Source organism: Lactuca saligna, chromosome 9, assembly GCF_052625555.1.
Source record: "Lactuca saligna cultivar CGN05327 chromosome 9, ASM5262555v1, whole genome shotgun sequence".
In the NCBI taxonomy this organism is placed as follows: domain Eukaryota; kingdom Viridiplantae; phylum Streptophyta; class Magnoliopsida; order Asterales; family Asteraceae; genus Lactuca; species Lactuca saligna.
This window is the reverse complement of record NC_136425.1, coordinates 61,416,956-61,424,330: the sequence shown is the minus strand read 5'-3', so window position 1 is coordinate 61,424,330 and position 7,375 is coordinate 61,416,956.

The following is a 7,375-nucleotide window of genomic DNA, read 5'->3' as shown; positions in this document are numbered from 1 at the left end:
TCCGTCGAAATTACCCCGATATCAACAACCAAGGGAATGGAGGAGTAGGGAGAGTGCTGACCATGGGTCAAGGAGAAGCGGTTCATGATCCCGCTTTTATCACTGGTATGTTTCTCATAAACCACACATATGCATGCATCCTGTTTGATACCGGGGCAGAGCGAAGTTTTGTGAGTAATAAATTCAAACACTTGCTAAAACAACAACCCCAAAAGCTTAATGAAACCTTTACTGTGGAAATGGCTAATGGGAAAATAGAATCAACTGGGGAAATCTACCTAGGATGTACCCTAACCTTAAATCACCATGTCTTTCAAATAAACTTCATGCATGTATCTATTAGGAGTTTTGATGTGATTATCGGCATGGACTGGTTGAGCCCCCATCATGCCAAAATTATGTGTCGCGAGAAGGTCATTCGCCTTCATCTCCCTAATCATGAAACCCTAAATATACGGAGACAAGCCCAGTACGAACCTTCATCTTATCTCGTGTATTAAGGCACATAAGTGTCTACAAAAGAAGGACTTGGCAATCTGGATCACATTATGGATAAGTCCAAGGAAGAGGTCAATATTCAAGACATTCCAATGGCTTGCGATTTCCCAGATGTTTTTCCTGAAGATCTCTTAGGGATACCCCCAGAAAGACAAGTCGAGTTCTGAATTGACCTTGTGTCGGGAGCCACACCCATTGCCAAATCACCCTATAGGTTGGCTACTGCGCAGATGCAAGAACTGTCCAGCCAACTCAACAAACTCTTGAACAAAGGATTCATCCGACCCAGCTTCTCACCTTGGGGAGCTCCAGTTCTCTTTGTTAAGAAAAAGGATGGATCCTTTAGGATGTGTATTGACTACAGAGAATTGAATAACCTCACTATCAAAAATCGATTTCCACTTCCACGAATCGAGGATCTATTCGACTAGCTTCAAGGAGCGAGTTACTTCTCTAAGATAGATCTGTGATCCGGATACCACCAACTCAAGGTCCGGGAAGAGGATATCCCCAAGACTGCTTTTTGAACTCGGTACGGACATTATGAGTTTGTTGTAATGCCCTTCGGTTTAACGAATGCCCCTGCCGCATTCATGGATCTGATGAATCGGATCTGCCGACCATTCCTCGACAACTTTGTCATCGTTTTCATCGACAATATCCTAGTCTATTCTCGAAGAAAAGAGGAGCATAGCCGACATCTCCGGAAAATCTTGGAAACCCTACGAACTGAAAATTTATACACAAAACTCTCTAAGTGTGAGTTCTGGCTCCGTAGCGTAAACTTTTTAGGTCATGTGGTCAGTCAAGAAGGGATACATGTGGATCCTTACAAGGTTAAATACATTAAAGGATGAGCTGTCCCAACGACACCCACTGAAATTTGTCAATTTCTAGGTCTCGCAAGCTATTACAGGAGGTTCATCCAGAACTTCTCTAGGGCAGCCAAGCCACTTACCATGCTTACACAAAAGGGTGTACCATTTGAATGGACGGAAAATTAGGAGGTTGCCTTCCGAACTCTGAAGCGAGCTCTCTGTAGTGCACCAATACTATCATTACCAGAGGGAACAGAGGACTTCATAGTTTACTGCGATGCTTCGAATCAGGGTTTAGGCTGTATGCTCATGCAGCGTGGGAAGGTGATAGTTTATGCGTCCCGACAACTAAATACACTTGAGGTGAATTATACCACTCATGATTTCGAATTAGGAGCTGTGGTTTTTGCCTTGAAGATTTGGAGGCACTAACTTTATGGTACAAAGTGCACCATTTTCACCGACCACAAGAGTCTCAACACATTTTAAATCAAAAGGAGTTAAACATGAGGTAGTGAAGATGGGTTGAGCTGCTAAACGATTATGAGTGCGAAATCAAGTATCACCCAGGAAAGGATAACATGGTAATTGATGCCTTGATTCGGAAAGAATAATCAAATTATCGTGTGAAGACTCTTTCAATAACCATTCAATCCCATCTGTCCTTGCAAAACAAAGCAATCCAGTTCGATGCCATGAAGACAGAGAACAAAACAAGCGAAGCGTTACGTGGAATGGAAAAGAACTTCGAAGTCAAGGAGGATGGAGCACATTATTTCATGAATCGAATTTGGATCCCTAAACTTGGGGCATTTAGAGAGGTAGTCATGAATGAAGCCCATAAGACACGATACTCCATCCATCCAGGGTTCAGATAAAATGTACTTGGATATCAAGCAACATTATTGGTGGCCTAACATGAAGGCAATGAAGGCAGAAATTGTCACCTACGTTAGCAAATGCCTTACTTTCGAAAAAGTGAAGGTAGAATATCAGAAGCCCTCGGGACTATTACAACAACCGGTAATACCCGAGTGGAAATGAGAATGGATTATTATAGACTTTGTGACCAAATTACCCAAGACAACAGATGGATTGGATACCATATGGGTAATAGTCGATAGGTTGACAAAATCCGCTCATTTCCTGCCAATAAAGGAATCATACAAGATGGAACGATTGACGAGAATCTATATCAAGGAAATTGAGAGACTCCATGGAGTACCAATATCTATCATCCCAGATCGAGATAGTAGATTCACTTCACGCTTTTGCCAATCACTTCAGAACGCTATGGGAACACAACTTGACATGAGCACTGCCTACCACCCACAAATGGATGGTCAAAGTGAGCGAACCATTCAAAGGCTTGAAGATATGCTTCACGCATGTGTGATAGACTTTGGAAGGTCACGGGATACCCACTTTCCTTTAATTGAATTTTCGTACAACAACAGTTATCACTCAAGCATCAAAGTTTCTCCTTTTGAAGCATAATATGGGCGTAAATGTAGATCATAGTTGTGTTGGGTTGAGGTAGGTAACACTCACCTAGCAAGAGGACAGACACCAAACAATGCATTAACAGGACCAGAAATCATACGAGAAACGACACAGAAGATAATTCAAATCAGAGCTCGACTACAAGCATCACGAGACCGACAGAAGAGCTACGCTGATAAACGACGAAAGCCCTTGGAATTTCAAGTCGGGGATCGGGTGTTAGTAAAGGTCTCTCCCTAGAAAGGTGTGATTCGTTTTGGGAAACGGGGAAAACTAAACCCACGATACATTGGACCATTCGAGATTCTTGCCCGAATCAGTCCAGTGGCTTATAGACTGCAGCTACCTCTCGAGCTCAGCAGTCTACACCCCGTGTTCCATGTTTCCAATTTAAAGAAGTGCTTATCTGATGAAAATCTCGTCATCCCATTGGAAGAAATCAAAATCAACGAGAATCTCTTGTTTGTCGAAGAACCAGTTGAAATCATGGACATGGAAGTGAAGCGTACTAAACAAAGTCGCATTCTGATTGTGAAAGTTCGGTGGAACGAGAAACATGGATCGGAATTCACATGGGAACGCGAAGAACAGATGAAGCAAAAGTACACTCACCTATTCTTTCCCTCTCAAATATAGCTTTAAAAAAATTTTCGGGACGAAAATCCCTCTAATGGGGGGATGATGTCACAACTAGGAATTCTAATGCTTTGTTAACATTAAACAAGGATAACATTGTAACTAAAACTTGAAAGCATGTATGATGCTTATTCAATGACAACAAAATTCCATCAAACACGCTATACAAACACTCAAATAATCAACAAAAGATTGGAAACCCTAGAAATCCCGTTTTAAGTCCAATATGGATTAGGATTTCCTTATTGGGCCTAATGGACCAATAAGCTTCCAATTTGACTATTTTGGGCATAGAACTCTTAACTGGGCTCAAATAGGACCCACTCTCATGAGACTTAACCTTTTTGGTCCTTATAAGTCTAAAATGGACTAGTTTACCTTTAATGGGCCTTATTGGACCATGACAAATCCAATTAGCCTTAATGGACTCAAATCCATTCTTTTATGCAAGATTTGGGCCATGAACTACTTTAAAGGCCCAATGGGCCGAAAACCATCAAATTGGGCCTCATATTATGGGACTCAAGAACAAAAGGCCAAATCCATTCTCTTCCTATTCTCTCTCTCGACCCAAGAAGAAAACAAACAAAAAAAAGGAAATGAAGGGAATTAAGGAGGGTTAGCCACCTCCTTATTACATGTTGGATTTCCATGCAACTTAACCACTATGTAATCTAAAATCTCTTGCACCTAGGTAACCATCACATCCTCTCTTTCTTTCCTCTCTTCTTCCTCTCGGTTGAGAATCACCAAACACACACACACACACATCTTCAAACTTTCATCCCAAACACTCTCAAGCACATCCTCTTCTCCATCCAAATTTTCAAGATCTTGGAACATTTCAAGGAGGTTCTTCCATAAGAATCATCATCTTTGGTAAGTTGTTATTTAGATCCATAACCTAGTTTCCTTATTTCATCAAAACTTCTTCCTAACTCATACAATTTTTGTGATCTACTCCTTAGAAGCTTCTTAAGTTCGAAATCAACTCTAAGAGGCTTGCTAGGACGAAAAATCTCTCTATATCTTCCTCAAATCCAAACCAACAAACCTCAAGGTGAGTTTATATCCCCTTGTTTTCAGTTTTTACTTGTTTTGTGGGGAGAATACAAGTATTATGTGATGATCTATGTGTGTTTGCATGCTATATGTGAATTCTTTAGTTTTTGGTTGTGATAATATGAAATATTTGTTATATTTCGAAATCTATAACAAAAAATGTGAAATAATCATGAACAAAAACTTGATAAACCAACATGTATAATAGATCTAAGGGTTCTTAAGTCAAAGAGGTGAAAAACAAAACCAAAGAACCTTACAAGTGCCATTTTTGCAAAAATAATAAAGATTGGGTGTAAATTGTAATTTTCAGTTTTATTTAGGTTATAAGTTGTTTATTAGTGTAAAAGCTTATTTTTATGACAACCATACTTTTCAAAGGGTCAAAAACATAAAATTTGGCATATTGGGCTTTTAATTGGGCCTCACGAAATTTTGGGACCAAAGTAAAAAAAGGAAATTTTGAGGGGCTGAAATGGAAAACTTAACAAACTATGATTCTAAAACGTAGATAGACTTTTTCAGGGGTTGAAAATGAATTTATTACTAAATTGGACTAAAAATGCAAAGTTTTTTAATCTAGGGCCAAAAATGTAACTTTTTGCAAATAAAGGCTAGAAATGACAAATGCAATATTTTTGGACTTAAATTACTATTCAAATAAATTTTGGGTGGAAAATGTCAATAAAAATGGTTTATGGACCAAAAATGTAAATTTTTAGTAAAAAGGGACTAAAACTGTCATTTTTATAGAAAAAGGTGCCATAATGGTGAATCTAAATGTTTTTGGGCCAAATAAATGATTTTAACTTTTGGGGTTAAAAATATCAAGTTTATAACACATAGTTATATATATGTATACACACATATAATAAAAACTTCGTTATAAATCAAATGTTAAAATGTTTCGTTAAAACATTTAACATACCACGAATACCAACAATACGAACTTAAACTCGATAAAACATAAGCGATTCAAAATTGGGCTCAAATACCGTCTATATGTGCTATTGGGCCTTTGTGGCCCAATATCATGTTTATTGGGCCCGATATATTCACACATGTTTATTGGGCATCCTATGGCCCAATTACATGCTTAAGGGACCCTCAATGGTTTTTACATGCTATTGGGCCTCAGTGGCCCATTGGCATTGCTAGTAAGGTCCAAAACAAAAATATGCATGATGGGCCAATATACCCGTCTCATACTCGATGGCCTATAATAACATACATGATTAGTGGGCCTCTGCTACCTTCTTCTCTTCGTCTGTTAGGCTTATCTTTATTGTTTAAGTAAACATAAAATTAGGTTGATAAACAAGGTTATTGAAATTCAGTTGGATTTAGTGGGAAATAACAGGTGACACTATTAAGTGTCGGTCGTAGTCTGTAGTTATAACCAGAGTCTCCTGGAGGGAGAGCGAGAGTTTGTGTATAGATCTATAAGGGGTGACTCCCCCACACCTAAGTTGTTCACTACAGTTAGACTCGGCTAGTCTAGGGTGACAAAATCTTAAATCAATTTCGGCATTCGCTAGAATGCCAAGATAGACGAACTAGTCATTCTTATGCATGGTTATAACGACTCACATAGAGATCCAACACCATCAAAGTAATCAGGGGAAATCATATTTATTCGATTGTGACGATGCAATAATATAAAAAGATCATATTATCTAAGTCGGGAAAACATCGGGTTTTCCTGGGAAACAACATTATTCATTTTTACTTTCAACAACGATAACACAAGAATTCATTATGGGAAACATATCACTTTTACATGGTTGAAATCATTCATGCATATACTTATGGATCATCGCACTTATTTCATAAACAATTGGTGTTCCAGAAAATATCGGATTTTTGGGTTTTACAAACAATACAAAATATTTTTATATCAAACATGTTTATGAACTCACCAACATTATATATGTTGACGCTTTCAAAATAACTTGTATTCTCAGGTAACAGATAAGCTGAAGAACAATACCAAGTGTGTTAGGATGTTTCGTTTTGAAAATTCTCAAACAATTTATGTTGTGGATGTGTAATTTTTAAACAATGTACTTGATGTGAACAATGACAGTTGTACTATGTAATGTTGGTGATGTATGTGTTGTTTATGTATATTCATTGTGATTATATTTCAATTTAAGTCACGCGAGCACTCGGACGTTTCCGCCATCTGGTTCAGGGGTGTGACAATTTCAAACGTCAAATTAAATCCTATAACTTGAATAGTCTTGGAAGTTTCAAATGAATGAGATTCGATACTTTGAAGGTAAAAGGGTGTGGGGGTTTCAAATGCATGAGGTGTTGGCAAATTTTTATGGGGGTTTCAAATGCATGAGGTGATAGGAAAAATGTCTCCTTTATAAGTATAGTATGATATGATATAGATTACAAAAATATCCTTAGGAAATATTTTAGTTAAAATAAGATTACAATTTAGGTTTTGCATTTAGCACTTTCAACTATTAACAAAATATTCTTTGGGTTTTTAAGTGAAACTGAAATTCATACTTAAGTTGATACTGTAATGTTATATTTAAATTAACAATTTAAGTATTTTGTCCAAACTGTCCAACAGTTGTAGCTTTAAATTGATAATGGTTTACATACAACAACATATTAAATCTAATAAATTAAGTATAACTTGTTAAAAGTTAAAGGCATAACTTTATAAGTAGAAGTAAAGATATTATTTTAATATTAAAATTTAGTTTATTATGATAACATTTTATGTTTGATATTTATTAACCTTGTTAACAAACTTATAATCATTATTATAAAGACACTACAATTTATCATTTTTAACTATTTACAAAATATTCTTTGGGGTTTTTAAGTTGACTTAT